At 36.4% G+C, this 27,317-nt stretch overlaps 1 protein-coding gene across 2 annotated transcripts in view; it reads left to right on the top strand.

Moving 5' to 3' along the window:
• Positions 1–6,771: 6,771 nt before the first annotated feature.
• Positions 6,772–27,317, top strand: part of LOC149775527 (beta-1,3-galactosyltransferase 1-like) — a 35,835-nt gene continuing 15,289 nt past the window's right edge. The window contains exon 1 of one of the 2 annotated variants that reach the window (XM_089943575.1): positions 6,772–7,153. The gene's annotated coding sequence lies outside the window, so the exon portion shown is untranslated. Of the gene's footprint in view, positions 7,154–13,946; positions 14,098–27,317 lie in introns of those variants that run through there. The other variant, XM_089943574.1, reaches the window with a different exon arrangement.

Genomic DNA, 27,317 nt, shown 5'->3' with positions numbered 1-27,317 from the left:
TTGCAAACTTCCTAGTAATAAATGTTCTAATAATTTCAAATTCGAATCCTGATGTAAAATCCAAGATGGATGACGATGACGTATGCTGTAGTCTACTGATTCAGTTGGCGTACAGAATTTGAAATGCAACCACCAGCAGCATTTGAACCGTCTTTATGGATTTCGTACGTACAATCCCAATGAAGAATGCACCAAAGTCACGTGAACTTGATGAAATTCCAACATCACTGCTCTTGACTGCTTAGATCCAGTATTGCCTTCACTAACTGATGCTATTAATACCTCTCTCTCATCTGGGAAATTCCCATCATTTTTCAAAACTGCCATTGTAAAGCCTCTGCTGAAGAAACCAACACTAGACCATAACGATTTAAAGAACTACCGCCCAGTTTCTAATCTCCCATTCATTTCAAAAGGTTGTTCCATCCCAGCTTGTATCTCATCTAAATTCAAACAGTCTTTTTAGCAATGTACAATCTGCATATCGCCCTTGCCACAGTACTGAAACTACTCTTCTAAAAGTAGTCAATGACATTCTCTCTGCGTTGGATAGAGGAAAGATTACAGTCCTCACCTTCCTTGATTTGTCTGCAGCATTTGACATAATAGGCCATGATATATTACTTCACCGTTTCCAGCATGTATTTGCCATTCATGATACAGCCTTACTGTGGTTCAAGTCCTATTTGGTCAACAGGACACAAATTGTATCTGTTCTTGGACCTGTTCTCTTCATTATATACATTCAGCCGCTCTCAAGTGTCATAGATCATCATCCAGTGTCTCACCATTAGTACGCTGATGACACCCAAATATACAAATCTAGCCACCCAACTGAAGTTGATGCTGCCATCCAAGGTGTAGAGAGGTGTATTTCTGATGTGAAAACATGGATGACATGTAACAAGCTGCAGATGAATGATGATAAAACTGAGGCCATTCTGATCACAACACAAAGACTTTCTCATTCACATCCTTTACCTCAAACAATAAATATCAGCAACACCAACATTAAATTCACACAATCAGTACGAAACCTAGGTGTTACTCTGGACAGTACTCTCACATTGCACCAGTATGTCATGAACATATGTAAGGCTGCGTATTTTGAGCTGAGACACATCAGCTCCTTTCGCAAATATATTTCAGTTGATGCCACTAAAACACTTGTGTGTTCATTAGTACTTTCAAGACTGGACTATTGTAACTCAATTCTGTCTCTTTCATCTCAATATCTGCTCCAGAAACTTCAAAAAGTTCAAAACACAGCTGCTCGGATCATACTTAGAGTACCCTGATCAGATCACCTCTCCCCGCTACTCTGTACCCTACACTGGCTATCCATTCGATCCAAAATCAAACCCAAAATTTGTTCTGTGTGCTACTTTTCACTGACGGACTATAGTCCAACATACCTATCGAACCTCACCCATGTGTACACGCCAGCAAGATACTTACGCTCCTCTTCTGACAATCTTATACTCATTATTCCCATAATGAAAACAAAGTCATATGGACAGCGTTTTTTTTGCATACCAGGGCCCAGCAACGCGGAATGAATTGCCCACTGAACTTAGATACAAAGACAGTGATCCCATTCAAGAGTGCTCTCAAAACTCACTTATTTCGACTGCAAGAACAAATTTAAAGACCTAATGTTTCCTACCTTAAATATTATCAGCATGTTTTTTATGTTTACTACTTTCATGGTGTTTGTTTTTGTAATCATATCATTATATATGTTTTTTTTTATCTTATAGGTGTTGTATAAAGTTGTATAGCGCTTAGAGCTTCTAAAGATTAGGCGCTATACAAAGTCCTCATTATTATTATTATTCCTGTGCCTATCTACAATTCCTTGTAGAAATACAAACAAACGTACTCCGGTGTTGGAAATCCAAATTAAATTTGTAAGCAATATCTTTCCAAAATCTGTGTGAGCACTCTTCAAATATTTCCAGAGAAGAAAGAATTAATCCTTTTGAAATCCAAATTATCTGAAGATAATTATCTCAACATCTAGCAACAACAAAGAAAACAACTTGATACCAAGTGTAAAAGCCCGAAAACTGAGAAATCTCTCTCAAAACAAAGGTTATAGTATTGTATATTAAGACGCAGTCTCGAAATTCCCCCAATGTGCGAAATCAGAAGGGGTGGGTGGGGAGTGTCACGTGATATCACTTACACAGAATATGGCCGTGATTAGACCAATAATTTTCTCTAAGAAATAAAAAATTAAAAAAGTTGTTTACTTCTTAAACCCATAGCTCCATCATGACCTTGACAACAACCAATCATTTTAAAATAAAATAGAACTTTGTTTACTAAATTTGAATCAAGGTCAGCTTCTATGCCAACACATGGTGTTTATGAAAAGACTGAATTTTTTGTTGAAAAAATATCATCTCCAGTGAATAAATTTGCACTACCATAGCATGTAAGAAAAATAATTTAATTTTTTTTAAACTGACAAACAAACATTAAATTAATATATATATATATATATATATATATATATATATATATATATATATATATATATATATATATATATATATATATATATGAAATCAGATATACGTAACAAAATTAATTAAAATATTTCAGAATTCGCGAGATAAATTGTTTGTTTTGTTTGTTTTGTTTATTTTTTAGGCTAGCTTTAAATATTATGTAAGCTTTCAGTTCTTCGTGTGAGCTGTGTAAAAAGATGCAAGTTTGTTTCATTAGAACGATGTCAAGCCCAGTAGAATTTTTCACATAGTTAAGTACTGGGACTATAAAAAAAAAAAAATGAGCGCGATGACCGTAGCGAGTCGGTGAATATCTGGCTCAAACCAACAGTTTGCAATCTCATTATCATAATCAAGAGTGAAATGGGTGTGGTGTGTGAATCCTGAGGAATTTTATTCACTGCCCTAGTACATACGTTGCAGCTATTACGAACAGAAAATGTATAACCGTGTATAGGTATAACCGTGTATAGCTGGAACTACTTAGTTCGTTTCCTGAGCAAGAATTAATTCAAACTCGATTGACTGAGTCGCCAAGATCAAGAAATGCTATCCAATCAAACAGTTAACTTACTTATTTCAATCGAAGAACATTTATCGAGATATGTTTGGTATTTATTTGCTTTGATCCGCACCTATTACTAACGATGGCAAGTCGGATAAGTTAAGTATAAATAATGAACTGTCTACCAACTTAAATAAGACGACTAACAACGGAGAGAGCTATTCTCATGAAAGAAGTGCTTTTAATTGGAATTTCTGCCTCAAATTTTAGAATAGATCAACAACTAAACAGTGCGATCGGCCCGGTGTTTCCTTTCTCCGAATACAGGTAAGCAGTAACAATATTATGCTTTCTCCATCAGTCTGCGTGAATCCTTGAACGTTTGATAACACAATTTGAAAAGGAAAAGGGTTTTGGAGGTCCTTCAATTCGTCCACATCTGAAAATAAAAAATGATTGCACCTTACGAATGAAATATTTAATCACATTCTAATGATGTAACATCTATTATTTTCACACTAATGATGTAACATCTTTATATTCATAATAATGATGTAACATCTGTTATATTCACACTAATGATGTAACATCTATTACATTTACACTAATGATGTACCATCTATTAGATTCACACTAATAATGTAACATCTATTAAATTCACACTGATGATGTAATATCTATTATATTGGTACTAATAATGTAACATCCACTATATTGATACTAATGATGTACCATCAATTCATACTACCGATGTAACATCTATCATATTCACACTAATGATGTAACATCTATTATATTCACACTAATAATGTAACATCTATTAGATTCACACTGATGATGTAATATCTACTATATTGATACTAATGATGTACCATCAATTCATACTACCGATGTAACATCTATCATATTCATACTTTTACGAAAAATAGTTTTTATCTAGCAGCTATTATGATAAAAGGATTTATCCGTCAGAAACTATTTATCCATAGGCCTTTACGAGAAAGGATTGTCCATTAGCTTTTATGAGACGGATTTTCTCGTAAACTCTTTGTCAAGCTGTTTTCATGACCCAATAGAGAGAGAGAGAGAGAGAGAGAGAGAGAGAGAGAGAGAGAGAGAGAGAAGGAAAGACGAAGTTCAATCCTCTTGAAACAGGTGTCACTTGACCATAAAGATGTGGCTACATCTGGGGAATTTGGCTTGCGAGGGGACCGAGCTGTAAAGACAGAAGCCTGTTTGAGTTTCTGGCGATCAAACTTTTGTTGAAATACTCAACATATAAAATTACATTCCAATATCAATCTACATAAGCTTAAATTGCAGATATAAGAGATACATATAAAACTACGATATTCTTTCACTTACCAACATCATACATTGTATAAGTTCTGCCGTTTAGAATGTAATACAGATAATTAGATATCGACTAGATTCACGATAGCTAAAGAATCTAAAATTCAATATTTCAGACTAATACCGCAATTGAAATATAACTGAATTTATTCTAAAATGTCAACATATTAAACTCTATTATTTAAAGAGCATTTTATTTCTAACTTAACTATTACTGAGTATGAAGTTGGTAGCGAACGTTGCTTTTTACTATAATCAATAATATAATTACAAGTAAATATAAGTTCTTCAAACAATTAAACTTTCCTATACATCATATTAAAGAATAGTAAGGAAATATTAAAATAATCTAATGTTTAAACGTACTGATGTTAGATTAACATCTTAACACTAAAAATTCTTATAACACTAAAATCCTTATACTATATGAAAAATTGTACATAGACGATACTCTTACCTGTAAAGACAGAGGACTGTTTGAGTTTCTGGCGAACAAACTGCATATTCGTGGACTGGGGTTTTTATATCAGTTTCTTAGGACAAAGCCAAATATGGATATATGCCCGGTTCTTGTGTTCACCAGAATATCAAAGTGAGGTTTCATAGTTTTTTTTACAGACTATCGTCTGGGTCTATGTACGTCACTACGTAGGTAATTCTGAAGATCAGCTCATTTGCCCCTCTAGAAAAATCTTTGGAATTCGTCTAGATCACTATCTACAGAACTTACTGAGTACAGTTCTTTTCTGACTGTATGATACAAGTGAAATGTATGTACAAAAGGGTTTAGCCTTTCTGCTCATACGGGCGCAATCTGTATTAAATAGTATATAATTGTAATACAGAAATAAATAGATTTAATCTCAATATATTTTAATAGAAAATTACTTTCAATATAATTTAATAAAAACTTACTTTTAATACAATTTAGAGAAAATTTCAATCATATTATTTGTACTAAAAAATTCTGTCCTAATAATACTAATGATGTAACATCTATTTTATTTATAAGAATGATGTACCGTCTATTATATTCACACTAATGATGTTACATCTATTATATTCACACGAATAATGTAACATCTATTAGATTCACACTGATGATGTAATATGTATTATATTGGTACTAAAGATGTAACATCTACTATATTGATACTAATGATGTACCATCAATTCATACTACCGATGTAACATCTATTATATTTATACTAGTGATGTAACATCAATCATATTCATACTAATGATGTAACATCTATTTTATTCATACTAACGATGTAACACCTATTATATTCACACTAATGATGTGACATCTATTATATTCATACGGGGGAAACTAAAATGGCGGTTATTGTGAAGAAATAAACGTTGATTGCATATATGTGTTAACTATTTACAGTTGATCTCCATTCCGATAAATTATTTTGAACCACCAGCTTGCCTGACCTTTCTTTTGTTGTTGGTCACTTTTTCATATTTGGTGATTTTGGGGTTTAACGACATTTTGTTGCACATGATAGGCGGCCAGCATATTTAGTAAAGGGAAAAACCACCGACCCATGGGAAGCGACTGGGAAGCTTTCTCATTACCCACATAGGTCAAGCCAAGTCTGGAACCCAATGAAATAGAGGTGAGATGCGAATGACCAGTAAAGGCCAGTGGCCAAAATGGAACTAAAAATATATTTGATTTAGTAAGCAGGGTCATTAATTGACAGCTTCATCTGGAAACAAGATACACAGAGATAAGAAACTTAAATCTACCCCGCCAAATATCATCTCCTTGTTTTTTTTTTTTATTATTTACAAATGAATGCACCAATCATTTGAGAGGAAAGGAATCTAAGAGATTTCAGTACCGTCAGGACAGCCTTATTAAGGATCATGCATATTATATTAATCGCCTCTCTTCATTAACTCAAAATTGACATAGAAGATAAAAGCATAATTCGTAAAAGAATCAAGAATACGATCGCGTAACCTATTTGAATATTTTGACAAACATATTTTGAAAAAGATACATACAAGTTTAAGTTTTTAAATATTAAATAGTTACATTTGATTGATACTCTGACTTTAGAGAGATAAATTGTTTGTTTTGTTTATTTTTTTTAGGTTAGCTTTAATTATTATGTAAGCTTTCAGTTCTGCGGATGATCTGTGTAGAAATATGCAAGTTTGTTTCATTAGAACGATTTCAAGCCCAATAGAACCTTTCACATAGTTAAGTACTGGGACCTATAACCCCAGAGCGTGATCACCATAGCGAGTCGGTGAATATCTGGCTTAAACGAACAGTTTGTAATCTCATTATCATAATAAAAATTGAAATAGGTGTGGTGTGTGAACCCTGAGGAATTTTGTTCACTGCCCTAGTACATACGTTGCAGCTATTACGAACAGAAAATGTATAACCGTGTATAGTTGGAACTACTTAGTTCGTTTCCTGAGCAAGAATTAATTCAAACTCGATTGACTGAGTCGCCAAGATCAAGAAATGCTATCCAATCAAACAGTTAACTTACTTATTTCAATCGAAGAACATTTATCGAGATATGTATGGTATTTATTTGCTTTGATCCGCACCTATTACTAACGATGGTAAGTCGGATAAGTTAAGTATAAATAATGAACTGTCTACCAACTTAAATAAGAAGACTAACAACGGAGAGAGTATTTTCATGAAAGAAGTGCTTTAAATTGGAATTTCTGCCTCAAATTTTAGAATAGATCAACAACTAAACAGTGTGATCAGCCCGGTGTTTCCTTTCTCCGAATACAGGTAAGCAGTAACAATATTATGCTTTCTCCATCAGTTTGCGTGCATCCTTGAGCATTCGATTACCACAATTTGATAAGGAAAAGGGGTTGGAGGCAAGGTCCTTCAATTCGTCCACATGTGAAAATACAAAATGTTTGCACTTTACGAGTGAAATATTTCATCACATAAAGGAAACGTAGATTTGTTTCTTATTTATTTTTAGACATGAGTTTTGTCTTTTTTGTTTTGTGTCAATGTGATTAAAGAATTAAAAGTTACGATCAATTTGAGCACGACGATATATTCCAAATTATTGTCTTACATAGTACACTTTTGTCAACTTAACACTGTTTCCTTCCAATATGAAGATATTTTTTATTTCGGTAAAGATACAGCTTGCGCGGATTGATACAGTAAACATTTTTGGGTGTGGTGTACAACATAAAAGTGGGCGTATTCGACAGACTTCAGAACGTTGTTGTTGTTCTTGGGTTTAACGCACAAGATTTTTCAGCACAAGATAGGCTATACATGGCGGCCAGTATAACTGGTGGAGGAAGAACCCTGGAAACCCCAGGGAAGAACCACCGACCCACGAGAAGCTACTGGCAGGCTTTCCCACGTATCCACGCAGACAGAGGTGAGATGGCAATGATCCGGAACGGTGTGCGCTCTAGACCACTCGGCCACTCGGGGACCCACTTCAGAACGTACAATCTTTAAACAAAAGATTTTAATGGTTTTAAGTCCTGATTAATTAATTTGGTTCTTTATTTTGTTTATTAATGCATTCCGATATGAAATTTTGGCTTTGTCTTTCTTGCAGATAGTTTTGTAACAAGGTTTACACCCAAATTTGGAATGTCGGTTTATTACGGTTTGCTATTAACGCTCACCTATCAACGATTTCTCCATCGTTTTCAGACATGCTATTAATTAAGAGTTAAAGTTGCCACTTCAACAAAATTATTACTTTGTTTAATCAGCAGATCCCCCCCCCCCTCAAACCTTGTACCGTTTGTTGTAGAGTATAACAGTTATGGTAGTGGTGACACCGAGTATCTAATAGAAACAGGCCCAGCCCAAAGGCAAGGCGAACGAGGTAACCGCCTTGGGCCCCGCGCTTTCAGGCAATACAATGTTTTGCTTGGGGCTCCGCTCATCGCTTTTGCTACCTTTGGCCCAGCATGCTGCCTTGGGCCCCACATGTTGCCTTGGGCCCCACATGCTGCTTTGGGCTCCGTATGCTGCCTTGGGCCCCGCACATCCTAGGGCCGGGCCTGAATAGAAATGGGCCATGGAGTTCAGTCACTGGCAATTTGCATGATTCCTGTGGAAACCTGTTTGTTTTAAATATTTATATTTGAAGTCTACGTTTGTGTGGTGTTCGATCCATGGATCATTTTTGAATGGCATATCCGAATTTATTACATGTATGTACATTTCAGTCTTGATATCTGTTAGCATCTGCTCATCGACCGATCGATCGATTGATCGATCGAGAGAAACGGAAATACAAGTTTGTATAAATATATAAGGACGAAATTATTTCATAATGGAAAAAAAAATGTAATTCAAAAAGCTATATGGCCACTGTGGCGCTAAAAGTGTTGTTGTTGTTGTTGTTGTAGGGTTTAATGCCATTTTTCAGCACACGATAGGCTTATACATGGCGACCAGTATTAATGGTTGAGGAAGAACCCGGGAAAAACCCCGGAAAGAACCACCGACCCACGAGAAGCTACTGGCAAGCTTTCTCACATCGCTAAAAGTGTAATCGCCATTGTAACATTATGAATTTTCTCCCACTGATACATATGATACACGCTGGCTACTGAGGACTGTAATATAATCGACACTGGCTACTGGGGACTATTAATAATGTAATACACATTGGCCAGGGACGACACGGGGGGAGGGGAGGGCTACCGGGGCCCGGGCCGAACAACACTTTTTAATTTTATAAAAGGCAAATTTTATTTTAACAAAAACTAGGAGAGGCCCGAGTTTTTATTACCTCATGGCTCGTAATCGCTCTATACGGTCCTGACATTTGGCTGCTGGAGACTGCTTATGATATAATACACACTGGCTACTAGAGAGTACTCACAATACACACTGGCTACTGGAGAGTACTCACAATACACACTGGCTGCTGTAGACTGCTAAAATATAATACACACTGGCTACTGGAGACTGCTTATAATATAATACACACTGGCTACTGGAGAATGCTTGTAATTTACACTGGCTACTGAAGAGTACTCACAATACACACTGGCTACTGGAGAGTACTCACAATACACACTGGCTACTGGAGAGTACTCACAATACACACTGGCTACTGGAGAGTACTCACAATCGTTAAAGGATGTTAATCGTATCAGGGGAAAATTCAATATCAAGGTTTTCATTGATCATTCCACTGTCTGTCAGGACTGGATCAGCATCGTATGAACTGTCAATTATTAATTTACTGGAACCATGCATGCTATTAAAACGAGTCATTTGCGCATAATTCACTCGATGCCTTACGTTTCTTCCTATTTTGGTTTGGGTTTTGCTTGTTTCTTTATGGCACAGCAACACAAGTAGGTTACTTAGTGCCGAGGCAGTTGAAGTTAAGGGCCTTGCACAAGGACAGACGAAGGTACCTGACCCAAGCTGGTCTGATTCGAACTCGCACCCTTTCGGTCGTGAGTCCGGCACGCGAACCACTGAGCCAACGCAGCTCCTTCATTTTGTATTCATTAATCTCTCTTCAAGAGCCTCTAGGGCTAAAGTTAGCCATATTGATTAAGTTCATACCTTATGAATCTTCTTCGCACTCTTCTTAGATTTCGAATAGGTTAAACTAGCTTTAAAATATTTATTAAAATTGTCTCAAGTTTAATTTGAAAGATCTTCATTTCTGTGTATATTTAATATTAGATATTTAATCCACAATATCATGTCATTTGTCATGATGTTCAGCATGACCACTACGCGAAGTTAGGCGACGTACTACTTCAAATGTATCTGACAAACATGGTTCAAGTGAGTCATCAATCAGATAAACATGGTACAAATGAGTCCTTTCTATCAGACAAACATGGTACAGGTGAGTTTTCCAATCAGACAAACAAGGTACAAATGGGTCCTTTCTATCAGACAAACATGGTACAGGTAAGTTTTTCCATCAGACAAACATGGTACAAATGAGTCCTTTCTATCAGACAAATACGGTACAGGTGAGTTTTCCAATCAGACAAACATGGTACAAATTGGTCCTTTCTATCAGACAAACATGGTACAGGTAAGTTTTTCAATCAGATAAACATGGTAAAAAAGAGTATTTTCTATCAGACAAACATAATACAGGTGAGTTTTCCAATCAGACAAACAAGGTACAAATTGGTCCTTTCTATCAGACAAACATGGTACAGTAAGTTTTTCAATCAGACAAACATGGTCCAAATGAGTCCTTTATATCAGACAAACACGGTACTGGTGAGTTTTCCAATCAGACAAACATGGCATCAGTGAGTCCTTTACATCAGACAAACATGGCATCAATGAGTCCTTTACATCAGACAAACATGGCATCAATGAGTCCTTTACATCAGACAAATGTGGTACAAATGAATTCTTTTTATATTTAAACGCAGTGGTGATTGATCTAAAAATTCACCCGAGGGCAGTAGACAAATCTCTCCTGTGTACATGAAACTCTTGAGACGAAGAAAGGAATAGATTCACTACACTATTACTGTCTGCCTGTTGGTAGAGCAAGGGTTATATTTACCTATTCAAGCAGTGGAGCCTTGAGATAGACTGAGTGACCTTTCATTTGATTAATATAGAACGTGCTATTTATTTACTTTGTTAGGAACAAGCAAAAACAGTACAAAACATCAATATTCAAGCACTTTCATTAACATTTCCAGTTGTAGAATTAAAATCTTTTGTAATAAATACCTAACCCAATCAGTCCTTGTTACATGCAGTTTTTCGGTAATTCCAGTTGATCAATATAATCATAAATAAATACAGCCCGATTTTTATAAGTAGAACACATAATTCAAACGTACTTTTCTCGAGCTTTAGATTTTCTTAATGACATTGTCCTCTTTGCCGCACTGTCAATTTTTTTTTAATTATAAAAAAGATCTGAAGAAACGCTTCTTCCCATGTTGGGCACATGAGGAACATTTTATTTGTTTTCGATGTTTACAAACAGTTTTCTGATCATCCTCGAGGCCCCGCGTGGCCGAGTGGTCTAAAGCGCTCTCCGTTACGGATCACTGCCATCTCACCTCTGTCTCTGTGGGTTCGAGTCTCGGATTCGGCCAATGTGGGTATGTGAGAAAGCATGCCAGTAGCTTCTCGTGGGTCGGTGGTTCTTTCCGGGGTTTTCCTGGGTTCTTCCTCCACCATTAATACTGGCCACCATGTATAGCCTATCGTGTGCTGACAAATGGCGTTAAACCCTACAGCAACAAAAACAACAACTGATCATCCTCTCCATGACGTTTACAATGACATCTTCTTTTTTAGGATCTTGATATGGTGGTCAGTGTTTCATAGGAGATTGTTGATTTGTTATGTGGAAGTCCAGCTCTCTTAATAATTATTATTCGTCCTAAAAGACGTAGTTGTAAGGTTGAGTGAGCGTTATTTACATAGGTCCTTAAAGACGCAATTGTAAGGTTGAACGAAAAACGATATGTATTATTTACATAGGTCCTAATTGCTCCGGTGGTCTAGTGAATAGAGCGACCGCCTCGGATGCGAGAGGTCGTGGGTTCGATCCTCGGCCAAGTCATACCAAAGACTTATACAAATGGTACTAACAGCTGCCTCGCTTGGCGCTCAGCATTAAGAGGTTAGTGTTAGGACTGGTCGGCCTGGTGTCAGGATACTGTGATTGGGTGGGACATCATGCTACATGTCTGCGGTCCTTGTGAGACAATCTGAGGTACCTGCTGGTAATGAGCTCTAGTGCTAGACATCACTATAAACTGACACACTGCAGACATCGTAGCGATATGACTGAAAAATTGTTAAAGCTACGTTAAAAGTCCCAATCACACACACATACATATGTCCTTAAAGACGAAGATTTTTTTTATCTCAAATTCGAAGTGCTAGGACTCTATAGCGATCTCGCGAGTTGGGAACACGATTTCCCTTAGTCATACCGCTCCCGTGGCCTAGTGGTTAGAGCGTCCGCCTCGGATGCGGGAGGTCGTGGGTTCGATCCCCGGCAGAGTCATACCAAAGACTTGCAAAAATGGTACTAACAGCTGCCTCGCTTGGCGCTCAGCATTAAGAGGTTAGTGTTAGGACTGGTCGGCCTGGTGTCAGGATAATGTGACTGGGTGGGTCATCATGCCACATGTATGTGGCATGATGCCCCAGTGCTAGACATCACTATAAACTGTTGCACTGCAGACATCGTACTGAAAAATTGTTAAAGCTACGTTAAAAATCCAAATCTCACATCACAAACTTAGTCATACATGGCTAAATATGTAATCACATGCATGACTGGGTTAAAACCTACTCACGCTATTCAACAGGAGACTGCCACTGTAGGATACAAAATAATTTAACAACCACCGCTGTTAGTCACGTCCAACGTGATGTTACTGACCGGGTATGGCTGACTGATACAATTGATTGTCCAAAAGATCAATTACTGTTTGGCAAATTTGAAGGGTGAATGTACGGGAAAGCCAATCGAAAAGCTTGTGGGGCTGCTTTAGAAGAAGCTAAATATAGCTATCGAATACTAGAAAATCAATACTTTTGGTCACCATTTCCACGGGGGGTGTGGGGGTGTGGTGTGGTGTGGATGGGTGCGGAAACAAAAGAGACATACTTCTGGTCTCCATTTCACTTGGGGAGAAAACAAAGCGAGAAATACTTCTGGTGACCATTTCCAAAGGAGTAGAGAACACAAGAGAAATACTTCTGGTGACCATCTCCATAGGAGGAGAGTTCACTGGAGCATTGCCATTGTAACATGGCATTCACGGGGCTGGAGTGGGGGTGGGGTGAGGATGGTGGTTGATATATAATACACAGGCCTATATGGAATCCTGTGTGTGCAAATTTGGCCAATCTCAAAATATGCCTGGGTATAACCGGGCTTTGCCCATATTATGCCCATGTATTAAATGGACGTGGTGAAGAGCTCGTCATGTTTTGCTAGTTCACTTACTTTTTATTAATCTATCAGATAACATGTTGCATTACTTGTTAGAAATATTTATTTTAGAAATGTGAATGCAATAATTGAACGGCTGAATCGAAAGGTCAATTGAACATGGCATTGAAACGTTGTCAGTCAGTTTTTCCGTTGTATGGGAAAGTGGATACAGGTAATTGGATTGTCTTAGCGTCCCTTTCTAGCCATTTCTTCACTGTAACGAGAAGCTGGCGAGTAAAGATTAAAGAACCAGTATATAAATATAAAAAAAAAGAAAAGAAGAAAAAACATCCTCACATTATTAGTATCTTTTTAAAAAAAAAATATCTAACATGTTTTAACAGGTATTGTAATTTTTCTTACTTGGATTATTTAAATGGCAACAAATGAAAATATACAAATAGATGGGTTTAGATAATATATTGCTCTGTAAATTTTTACGATCATTGTTGGAAATAAATGTTCGAGAAACTTGTTTGCAAGCTTATAGACGTACACAAATATTTACATTGGTCGGTGTGGTAGTTGCATACGGTAGGCGAACTATGAATAACAATAATGCGTGGTCGGAAAGGGGAATTTAAATATAGACTAGTTACATTCACGTAGAGCTTAGAAGATTACCATAGTGTCTTAGTTGTCCTCAGTGACAGATATATATATATTTATATGCGGATGATGGATAGCGAACTATGAATGTGATCCGAGATTTGTACATAGACAGACAACGAGAAAGTGGAATTTGCATATGGCTAACCCTCACTGATTCCAGGTAAAGAAAACTGAAACATACATTTTCCTTCATCAATGATTATACCCAATAATACTAGATTCTAATTATGGCAGGCATATTATTGTAATGAATACAACAAATGTACAAGTAATTAATACAGGAAAAATACAATCGAAAAAAGTGGAGGTGCAAATTTAAAACTTGCTGTTGTTGTGGGGTTTAAAGCAATTTTTCAGCACGTGATAGGCTATACATGGCAGCCAGTATTATTGGTGGAGGAAGAACCCGGGGAACCCCGGAAAATAACCACCTACCCACGAGATGCTACGAGCAAGCTTTCTCACATACCCACATTGGCCGAATCCGAGACTCGAACCCACGCAGAAAAGGTGAGATGGCAGTGATCCGTAACGGGGAGCGCTTTAGACCACTCGGCCTCTAAAAGGAACTAAAGTAGCATACATACATACATACATACATACATACATACACACATACGGACATACATACATATAAAATGGGATAGTACACATTATTTAATGATAACGTTTTTCCTATAGTCTGTAATGTGAACCAAAATGTATGATGTCTGTGATGTGAACCAAGCGTGTACGTGTGTGTTTGTGTGTGCGTGCGTGCGTGCGTGCGTGTGTGTGTAGTTTAGATTTTAACGTAACTTTAACAATTTTAGTCATATTGCTACGATGTCTGTAGTGTGACAGGTTATAGTGATATCTAGCACTGGGGCATCATATCGCAGATATATAGCAACATGTCCCACCCAGTCGCATTATCCTGATGTCAGGCCTACCAGTCCTAATACTAGCCTTTTAATGTGGCTGCTTGTGCCATTTTTGAAAGTTTTTGGCATAACTCGGTTTCGAATCTGCGACTTCCCGCATCCGAGGCGAAAGCTGTAACCACTTAGGCCACCGAGGCGGTCGTGAACCAAGTGTTAAATGTTTACAGTCTGTGACGTGAACCAATCATAAAATGGGTACAGATTGTAATGAGGACCAAGTATGAAATGTGTACAGTTTGATATGTGAACCAAGTGTAAAATATGTACACTCTGTGAAACACGTAAAAGGACATGTTCACAGAAACAAAGTCTGACGTGTGAAATGTGAGCGTACGTGTAATCAGTAGTATAAAGGGGTCAGTTATAAAATATGATGTTATGAGATGGAATCTTTAGGTTGACTTTGCATTTTTCACCAACTAGTAAACTTGGGGGAAAAACAGTTCAAAGAAGATGAAGGTGAAGTAGATGGCACAGAATGAGAAGAAGAAAAAGAGCAGGAGGAATAAAATTTAAAAAAAACAATCACTGAGACCCATATGTTGACCGAACGCGGATTCAAATACAAGTATCACCTGATTGAAATAAATAAATGGATGCACCTGCAGTGGTAACAATCAGCGCAGTTTAATCAATCAGTGCAAATTAATATATTTTCAATGCTCCAGGCACTGCGATTTCAACTCAGCTTCATTTTCGTACTGTGTCATTTACTTGTGGAAATGTTCAAAATCGATCGTTTATCAAAGAAACATGCTGTCATACAGACACAAATGTGTTCAAAGTATGAGAGATCAGCTATTTATTTTTAATAGAATATATCATATTAGTATAATCTGGGGTTCCAACTTTGTGTTATAATACACTATATTAGTATAATCTGGCGGTTCCAAATTTATGTTAAAATATGTCATATTAGTATAATCTGGCGGTTCCAAATTTATGTTAAAATATGTCATATTAGTATAATCTGGCGGTTCCAACTTTGTGTTAAAATACATCATATTAGTATAATCTGGCGGTTCCAACTGGTTTTGTAGTTAGTACTACATAGAGTAAATTGTATATACAGCTTTAGTCAGAACATGACTGATGTAAAATAGCACATTTCGTTATTTTGGCGGTCGGCTAATCGATATGTCATATAGTTAAATACGAATTTCATCCTCGAATTGTACAACAGATAAAGAAAGTGTGGAATTCGCCCACGGCTAACTGTCGTCGAGTATATGTAAAGAAAACTGAAGCATGCAATTTCCATCAGTTATGTTCTCAGTCGATAATAACGATGAATACGTTGAAACTACCTATCTACTTACCTAGCTAGCTAGCTACCTACCTACCTCCCTACCTACCTACCTACCTACCTACATACATACATACATACATACATACATACATACTTGTTTTGAAAAGGATTTTTTGCCAGTAATTAATGAAAATTGTGGTACTGGAATCTTTGTTGTCAATGAATTGCAAAATATGATCCAGTCATTTAATGCCAATTATTTGTATATTTTTTCTGACACTGTTTAGAATTACAAAAAAAGATAGACGCACTGGAACTCTTTTGCGTAAAATCGGGATCTTTTTATTGTAGCGTTTTGTAGTTTTTGCTCTATGGATTCCAAAATTCCAAAATAAATACATAACTTTAGTAGCTAACCGGTATGGATTCCAAAAATATTCCAAAATATACAGACATCTTTGGAAAAATAAAATCCATACTGGAGATTTACTAATGTTTTCTGTATATTTTGTAATCCATGTTGCAAAATAAATCTACCTACTGTAATACTAATCCTGGATGAAACAAATACCGTTGTTTTTAGACGTAAGAAGTTTGAAAAGTGGACATATTGTGATGAGAATATAAAAAATGTAACTTACTGGGAGTACTGTTTTCTATCAGATTTAACTGGTCAAAAGCAATCGAAAAACTTGTAATACAAGCTAAAATAAGAAATTAATAAGAAAACTCCGATATCCATCATCGAACATTGTGTTTAAGGTATTTTACGTTCGTATTAAACCCATTCTACTATGTTCATCTGAGATTTGGGCATGAAGGAATAAAACATTTGTAGAGAAATTCCATCAACAGCTCCGTACATTGTTATTGTTGTTGTTGTAGGGTTTAACGCCATTTTTTCAGCACACGATAGGCTATACATGGCGGCCGGTATTAATGGTGGAGGATGAACCCGGGAAAACCCCGGAAAGAACCACCGACCCACGAGAAGCTACTGGCAAGCTTTCTCATATATCCACATTGGCTGAATCCGAGACTCGAACCCACGCAGACAGAGGTGAGATGGCAGTGATCCGTAACGGAGAGCGCGATAGACCACTCGGCCACTCGGGGCCCCTCCGTACATTGTATTTGTCTCTTGGAAGACAATTATTACGTGAAACTGTTTGTCCCACTGTCCACATTTTATCACTTAATGATAACGTAAGGGACGTTCTTTTCATCATGCCTCACTATATTGGTGAGACAATTCTCAGATCGATCAATCGATCAATTGATCGATCGATCGATCGATCCAGAGAGAGAGAGAGAGAGAGAGAGAGAGAGAGAGAGAGAGAGATAACGAAATAAGACATTAAACACACTCTTTTGATTACATTTGTAAAATTAACAGAACACAAACTATGTCTCCGGTAAACAAGGTTTAGGGTTGAACGATGCTTATTCGTGACGTTTTCCATTCACCAAACCCAATACAGTTTTTAAATCTCTAATCTTTCATCCAAAAGGAAATGTAGGCGAGTATCTTCGATGTCATTGGACATGCATGTATACTGTTTGTTTTTTTGTTGTTTTTTTTGTGCTAGAGTCTTTCAAACGCTTTTTATAGTTTTAAGAATTACACATTCAGTACAATTTATGTTTGTTTTTTTCTACCTGCTTCCTGTTTCGTTTCCGTCCTCCTTTTATGTTCCTCCTTTCATTTTATTTTTTTTAAAGAATAATTTGTTGGATAATTTAAAAATTCGAAACTCTCACAGTGAGATTTTAACGAACACATCAAACAATTAGTATTCTAAACATTCTACTATTGCCCATTACGTATGTCTCCTCAATGAAGGAAATATTGGCCATCAGTCCTACTATGTTTTCAAGCAAGATGGGTAAAAACAACAATGAAACCAAGCAAGACTAAATTGTCTATTATACAGTCAAGATACCCTGCTTGTTTTTCATGACTGTTTAGTTTTGGTGACTGTGACCTTCTAATGAAACGTTTCACACGTTTCTGAACATCCTCAACTAGTAGAGCATTCTGAAGCCAAAATTACTTGTAGAGAATCATTTCTTGCATGTGTATTTGTAATTACCTGACCTGATTAGATATTAGGCCAGGACATAATTTTTTTAACTTACAGATTATTCGACCTTTTGGACTTAAAAATTCTAAACAAAACATTGTAAACTCTATAATAAAAATCACTAGAGTTAGGTGAATAAAATTTAGCACTAGTATTTATATTCATGTATAGATGAACTTGTTAGATTGTCAGGCCATTTTAGATATTTCTCTGAGTTTCGTTTTAAAGATTTTAAATTGTTTTGGACAAAAAGCTTTGTTATTTAGGTACAATTCACTTGAGGCAGAATGTGGCAGTGTTAAGACTCTATGATGGTTATAAAGTAAGTGACAGAAAGAAGGAAAGCGAACAAGTTTTGTAAAAATCAATAATTGAATTCTCCAAAATTATATAAAAAATATAAGAAACTTATAGTATTGTCAATTAAATCCAAAATAATTCTGATAGTTTATATCACAAGTCAAAATAAATGAGTGTTTTAAATTAATTCCAGGTCATGAATGTGCTGATGTACCAATAACTATGAACAAACTGAAGTGACGACAGTCTTGATGTATCACACTGGCATTTTCCAAAGTTCCTTTGAATGAATTCGCAATAATCCCAAAATAATATTTTAGACAAAGGTCAATGAGCACACAATGGATTCCTTCAAATTACATCTAAACAAAACATGAAATATATCCGCTTAATGATACTAAAACAAAATCAAAATCAGGAAATAAGAGTTTGGAATTGATCAATTCTCTCTGTATATACAGCAGTACGACTCTTTTCAGACTCTATATCACAATGCCTCCTAACTGACTTGTGTCGCAACACAATCTAGTTGACGTAATCGTCCAGTGGGAAATTAACCCAAACAAGCTTATTATAGTAAACAAAAACTCAAATAAACAACATATTTATAATGCCTTACAGTCATGGACCAAAAGTTAAGATAAAGATATGCATGACAGTAGCCATATTTGTATTATGATATAGGCATGTTGATTATTGCGAGTCCAACTTTTTTTTACTTCAAGTAGTTCTTTAAAGTTTTTGACTTTTACGAATAAAATCTTGCTAGCAAGATAAAATAGAAACCGGCTGAGCTAGGCAAAAGAAGTTTGGTAAACCTATTTATTTTCATATGAATAAAGTTTGCTTAGACTTTCATGCCATTACAGGAATAATTCCAGCTTCAACATATTTTTGCAACTTTTTGGACATGTACCTTCCTTTAACGAGAATCATTGCTAGAACAATTTAGCACGCCCTAAAATGAAAAAAAAAAAAAAACGAAACAAAACAATACTTGTCATCATGATTGTTTCCAGATAGATGCAGATGACTTGGTGATATTTTGTTGCAATCAAGGTAATCTTTCTAAATTATGTTTTTGGTATTTAGACTCGGTTGATGTAGAGTGGTTTTTTTTTTGTTGGTATTTAGACTTGGTTAATGTACAGTATTTTGGGGGTATTTAGACATAGTTGATGTACAGTGTTTGGGGGTATTTGGACATAGTTGATGTACAGTGTATGGGGGTATTTAGACTTGGTTGATGTACAGTGTTTCCGGGTATTTAGACTTGGGTGATTTGGTTGATGTACAGTGTTTTCGGGTATTTAGACTTGATTGATGTACAGTGTTGTTGAAAAAAACACATATGCTAATTTGTTTCGTTTTTTGTCGTCTAAGATTTTAGCTTCCTAGCCTCACATTAATTTTTTTTATATAGAATTATATCAAGTTTTGCAAAGCATAAATTTTCAGCATGTTATTTGCACAAGCCTAACTGTCATGACAAGTGGACCTAAGCCACGACATTGAAACTCAACGACTTTCTAAATCACACTCCATAGAAAATTTTATTTTATTAATGTTTTCTATATTTTTACTGTCGTTCTGCTTTGTACAAGCGTCACAAAATTATATTAATTGTCGTGCTATGTTGGCGGGACACGCTTTCGCTTTTAAAAAAAAAAATCAAAAACAAAAAAGAATCCGTTGTAACGTACTAATTGAATCTGTAAAAAGTAATCTGAAAATCGTCAACAGTCGTACACATAAGGGCCCATGTATGCCATATTTAAATATAAGGTTACATTAACAAAGAATGTTTTATTGGCTGCAATTTGAAACGAGTATAAAATGTAAAAGTATTTTTCTCATCCAGTGTCACATGTTTGTTATGCAACATTCAAAGACAGGTACTTAATATTTAATATGTGTAACATTCAATGACACGTGATTGACAAGTGATGTGTGCTTTATCCAAAAATACATGGATAACATTCCGAATCCAAGAACACATGTTTGATATGTGATGTGTGATCACAAATAGAGCCGAGGGGTCTAAATTAGAGGGTTAAATTTAGAACATGTGCTACAAATTACGATCTTGCAAAAATGTGAACATTTATTCTTGGCCAAAACGATATACTATTGCATGGCCTCCTCCAAATGCCTTTAAAAGTTCAAGAATGTAGCATTTAATTCTTTTAAATACACGTCTTCAGTTAAAATATTTCATACTGATGTATTTAGGCCAGTCCCAACTTGCATTATAGATGCATACAAATCAGATTCCCCGTTTGGGTTCAACGAGAACATTAGTAACGTAAAATCTATCATTTAATAATCCGAAGAAAGGGTGGTTTGCTCATCTAAAGGTAAAACAAAATGTAAATTATGTCCTGCCTATACACGTATGCTCCAGAAAGCGTCACGAAATGTTGTATATTCAGACACGCTATTATTTCCGTGTTTTACCCATCAACCGAAATTTCTTAGCCCTACAGTTAGAAAAACTCAGTGCCGTGTTTTACACGCCATAGTGTGACACATTTAGCACAAACTTGGTGAGTACCGCTCAGGTAGCCTAGTGGTTAGAGCGTCCGCCTCAGATGCGGGAGGTCGTGGGTTCGATCCCCATCCGAGTCATGCCAAAGTCTTATACAAATGGTACTAACAGCTGCCTCGCTTGGTTCTCAACATTAAGAAATTAGTGTTAGGACTGGTCGACTTGGTGTCAGAATAATGAGACTGAGTGGGGACATCATGTTACATGTCCTCGACATGATGCCCCAGTGCTAGACATCACTATAAACCGCCACACTACAGGCATCGTAGCGATATGACTGAAACATTGTTAAAGCTACGTTAAAAATAGAAATCACACACACACACACAAACACACTTGATGATCACCATGAGGTGACAAATCTAATACAATCTTGGTGATAGCCATGGTGTGACAAATCTAATATATCTTGGGTGATCGCCACTGGGTGACACATCCAATACATCTTGGGTAATCGCCATTGGGTGACAAATCTAATACATACTGGGTAATCGGAGTGGTGTGCTAAATCTAATATCTATTGGGTGATCGCATTGGGGTGACGAATCTAACACAAAATTTATGATCGCTATGGGGGTGGGGGTGGGGGTGGCGAGTGACCGAGTGGTCTAAAGCGCTCTCCGTTACGGTTCACTGCCATCTCACCTCTGTCTGCGTGGGTTCGAGTCTCAGATTCGGCCAATGTGGGTATGTGAGAAAGCTTACCAGTAGCTTCTCGTGGGTCAGTGGTTCTTTTCGGTGTTTTCTCGGGTTCTTCCTCCACCATTAATACTGGCCGCCATGTATAGCCTATCGTGTGCTGAAAAATGGCGTTAAACCCTACAACAACATGTAACAAATCTAACACATTTTGGGTGATCATCCACGGGATGACAAATCTAATACACACTGGGTGATCGCCATGGTGCACTGAATAGAAATCTAGTTCTTCCGCATCCCGCACCTCTCCACAACTCAACAGGCAATTAAAATTGATTGTTTTTCAATCAGACGTGAGGCGTAGCCATCGTTTCAAGTGCCAACATAGACTAAACAAGAATTAAGATCATCATATAGAACAACTTACTAAAGTGCAGTCTGTGTCAGTAATATAAGGATTAAGTTCTTATGTATGTTACAACAAGCAGGAATAAGGAAATATTTTCTATTTTCAGCTTATGTTCCCTCTTTTTGCACAAAAAACCAACACTATATTTAAAAATCACTTGACCCGATTTAGGTACTAGATTTTCACGTGACACGTGAGCCGAGTTGTTTTGTTGGGCATGTTCAATGTGGGCATTGTTACACAGACAGCATATTACTGTTGTTAGTGTAAATCGCTTGAGTATGCTTAACGCGGTTTTTCAGTACATGATAGGTTATTTGGCGGTCAGTGTATTTGGTGGAGGAAGTGCCCGGGAAAATCCCGAGAAGAACAAACAACTCAAGTGAAGCTATTGGAAAGCTTTCGCATTTACCCAACTTTGCCAAGCCGAGACTTGAACCCAGGCGGACGGAAGTGAGATGTGAAGATCTGTCTAGGCGAGCGTCTGAGACCACTCGACCACCCGGACTTTTAATATAGTCGCAGTGGAAATGACAATGTACAGTCCCGAAAGTGTCTTAGTCCAAGTGTTTCGATTTTAATCTTGCATGAAAACTACAATTAAACGCCACAGGCTATTGGGACAACCTCTCAGAAGACGGAGAAACTCGTCCACTTCGCTTTAATATAACTCTTCTATACACATTATGTAGGATTGACACAGTGTTTAACGTAGACTTGTTTAAAAAGATGTAGAATTCAGTCTCCGATATGAATCCATAGACAATGATAACCCTGACCTTTTCTACGTGTGATATGGGATTTTTTTTACGATGTTTAATATGCTGCTCCTTCATATTATGTATCGCAACCTGGTCCTCCATTTCTACATAGCATTTCGTCATAGAGATAGAGAGATTTCAGCATCCATACGGATGCTGTCATTCTTCTCAACATCGCATCGTGATCGTGCGAGAAAGGAAGAAGTATCCTCCGTTTCTTGTCATTGGAATTTGCCAGAATCCTTTCAGAAGGTCAACTTTGGTGATATATTTTGGATTTTCAATGTAATCAACGCTGTCATCGATTCTTGGCAATGGAAATGAGTCTGTTTTAGTCACACTGTTCACCTTTCCATAGTCATTGCACATGGGGAAAAGTATTTTCCAGTTTCTGGAACAAATATTCATAGGGAACTCAAATCACTTTTACTTGGTTGTATGAAATAATTCTGCAGCAAATAGTGAATTTCTTCTTTCAAACATTCCTGTTTGACAGGATTCATTTTGTAAGGATTGCTATTTCACGGGCGTGGAATCTAAAATTTCAACATCACGGTAGATTTTATTTGTTCGTATTGGAACATTTGGAAACAAGTGCTCATATTCAGGTATTAGCTGTTTAGTTGATTATTTTGATGTCGCTACAGATGTGAAAGTTTCTGGTCCAGATTGTTCATAATTTCTGAATTCAGAAGATTGGGCACCCCAAAGTCACTATTGTCCGATGCATTCATTCGCTTAACCCCTAACCGTGGGACAGGCACAACTAAATTGACTGCATAATTAACCTGACTATCTCCATAAATATACTCGTTCAACATATTTGTATGACAATTTTTTTTTCGCCTCTTAGGAATATTGTTGATATAATTGAAACCACAAACTTTCTTTTCAATTGTGTAAGGCCATAATTTTTAGCATGATGAGTGTTTTGTGATATGGGTAACAGAATCAGAACTCTATCACTTGTCTGAAGACTTCTTTTATTTCTATTTTTGTCATACCTTAATTTCAATTTTGACTGAGTAGTGTGAATATTAGTTCTTGCAACCTCACAAGCCTTTGAAAATTTGTATTCAGAATTGAAAACATAAGCGAGAAGATTAATTTTTGTATCTTCATTTGAAAGATGTTTTTCTTTTAACAACTTGAATGGTCCACGTACACTTTGTCCAAAAACTAGTTCAAAAGAACTAAATCATAAAGATTTTTTGAACTGATTCCCTAACAGTAAACAGCAGTAAATGAATACATTCATCCCAATATTTTCCTGATATAAAACAATACGACCGAATCATATTTATCAAAGTTTGATAAAATATTTCTAAACCGCTTAGCTTTCAGGGTGATAGACAGAAGACTTGAATTGCTGGATGCCTACTTCATGCATAACTTGCTAGGAAAGTACAGACATTACATTTGACCCTTGATCAGATTGGTCATAATTGGGAAGGCCAAATTGAGTCAATAACTTTTTCAAAGCTTTTACTATTCTTTTAGATTTAATATTCTTCAAGGAATTTCCTCTGGGAATCTTGTAGACGCACACATTTTGGTAAACAGTTATTAGTTTCCATACTTGTTCTTAGTTAAAGGACCAACACAATCTACCATCATTTTCCTAAATGCAGGAATAGGTTGCGGATGAGCCTTATGTATCTTCTGATTGGGTTTACCTACCATTTAGTAATATGACAAGATCTACAGTATTTACAAACATCCCTTTTAATTTTTGGCCAATAAACGTGATTCAAGATATTGTGATACGTTTTATTGATCCCTAAATGACCAGCCAAAGGTGATTCATAGACCAAACTACGAATTTCCTGTCTGTATGATTTTGGAACTACAATTTGATATTTCACCGACCGCTCATCACCAGCAGTTACCTCAGATTGTCTCACAAGAACCGCATACATGTAGCACGATGTCCCACCCAGTCACATTATCCTGACTCCAGGCCGAACAGTCCTAACACTAACCTCTTAATGCTGAGCGCCAGGCGAGGCAGCTGTTAGTACCATTTTTTATAAGTCTTTGGTATGACTCGGCCAAAAGGACTCAATCACCAAAAGCTCAAATTCTTTTTCTCTCTCAGTCAAGATTTCTGCGCATTTTGTCCCTTGTTCAAGAGAGGGGAGGGTGAACGGAAAGCAGAAAGGATTACGATTAAATTGTGTATCATATTAAATTCATTTATAACACCGGGGATATTAATATTTTCTATCGTTATTTTCATAAGTCACTAATGATTAATGAGTGGAAATTTCAGTAGTATTGGTATATTAAATTGCTTTAAACCAACACTTTTTAAATGCCATGTTATATATATATATATATATATATATATATATATATATATATATATATATATATATATATATATATATATATATATATGCGTGTGTGTGTACGCTGTATCAATGATATACCACGAGATGTATAAGGTTTTCATTAAATGGAAACCAGGCTTGCCGAGTTTCCTTTTAATGAAAAATTTATACAACGAGTGGTATATCATTGATACAGCGTACATACTATACATAATTTTTATTTATATCAAATGCAAATACACATATATTCCCTTTGAACGGAGTTAAGATATGCACAGGGCAACTGTGTAATGTCAAAGTGAATAAGTCCTCACATCCTTGAGAGTGGGTCCGCGACAAAATGTAGTTCTGTGCCTTTTCTTGTTGTTCATAATCACATTTGCAAGTTGATAAGTTGATTGTTTTCTTTTCAAGTTTCTATATTTATTCACATTGATTACATAAATATAAGACACACTTATTATTTAAACACGAGAGATTGTTTTGATGAAGAGAGTAGAGCACTACAAACACATTAGCCTCTCGTACAACTGAACGTTCAGGCAGTTCTCTCTCTCTCTCATTTTCCTTTGGACGGTTTGACTTGACTTTACCATCTTTCATTGGTCCAGATATATCGTCGTATAACACAAGAGAAAATCCCCAACGCTCGTATTTTTATGGATTTCGCCCTTTTTTAATTGCTACGATGGTCCAGAGAGAGAGAGAGAGAGAGTGGGAAGGAGAGATCCGCCGTAAGGACATTTTCATATTTAATTAATAAAAATCGAAGATTAGAACATTATATAAGGTTTAAGAAACAACACCAACAATAAAGTATGTGAGCTTCGTAACCGACAAATTTAACTTGTTGGGTCGACAGGCTATTGCTAAAACTATGTATCATTGATATTATGAACGCAGCAGATAGATCCCAAGGAAAGTGTAAACATACGTTATGACGAACCAATCTAATACATAACGGGTAATCGGAATGGTGTGCTAAATCTAATATATATTGGGTGATCGCTATAGGCGACAAATCTAGTACAAAATGTGTGTGTGTGTGTATTTGTGTGTGTGGTATGTACGCTGTATCAATGATATACCACGAGATGTATACATTTTTCATTAAAAGGAAACCAGACTTGTTGAGTTTCCTTTTGATGAAAAAAATACTGATACAACGAGTGGTGTATCATTGATACAGCGTAGATACTATACATATATTCTATTTATATAATATGCAAATACACACATTTGTCCTTTGAACGGAGTTAAAATATGCACCGGGCAACTGTGTATTGACCAAGTGAATAAACTCCTCACATCCCTGAGAGTGGGTCCGCAACTAAATGTAGTTCTGTACCTTTTCTTGTTGTTCATAATCATATTTGCAAATTGATAAGTTGGTTGTTTTCTGTTCAAGTTTCTATATTTATTCACATTGATTACGTAAATATAAGTTACCTTTGTGATTAAACATGAGGGATTGTTTTGATGAAAAAAGTAGAGCACTACAAATACACTAGCCTCTCGTAAACACTGAACGTTCAGGCAATTCTCTTTCTCTCTCTCTCTCTCTCTCTCTCTCTCTCTCTCTCCTTTTTCTTTGGACAGTTTGACTCGACTTTACCATCTCTCATTGGTCCAGATATGTCGTTGTATAACATAAGAGAAAATCCCCAACGCTCGTATTTTTATGGATTTCGCCCTTTTTTTATTGCTACGATGGTCCAGAGAGAGAGAGAGAGAGAGAACGAGAGGAATGCCGTTAGGACATTTTCATATTTAATTAATAAAAATCGAAGATTAGAACATTATATAAGGTTTAAGGAACAACACCAACAATAATGTATGAGTGATTCGTAACCGACAAATTTAACTTGCAGTGTCGACAGACTATTGCAAAAGCTATGTATCATTGCTATTATGAATACAGTAGATGGGTCCCAAGGAAAGTGTAAACATACGTTACGACGAACTATATTCTTGTAGGTTACTTGGTACAAGCTTACTTTTAAGATTTTCGTCCAACCAAAATTGTTGTTCTCTCTCACTCCATATTTCTGCGTATGTTGCATATTACGCATGATATGGTAGAGGGGAATGGAAAAAGACAGGATTGCGATGAGATTGCGACGAATAAACAATT

The sequence above is a fragment of the Sinohyriopsis cumingii genome, chromosome 19 (assembly GCF_028554795.1).
Source record: "Sinohyriopsis cumingii isolate HCF-2022 chromosome 19, ASM2855479v2, whole genome shotgun sequence".
NCBI lineage: Eukaryota > Metazoa > Mollusca > Bivalvia > Unionida > Unionidae > Sinohyriopsis > Sinohyriopsis cumingii.
Note: the sequence above shows the minus strand (reverse complement) of the source record. Positions and strands in the feature narration are given on the sequence as shown.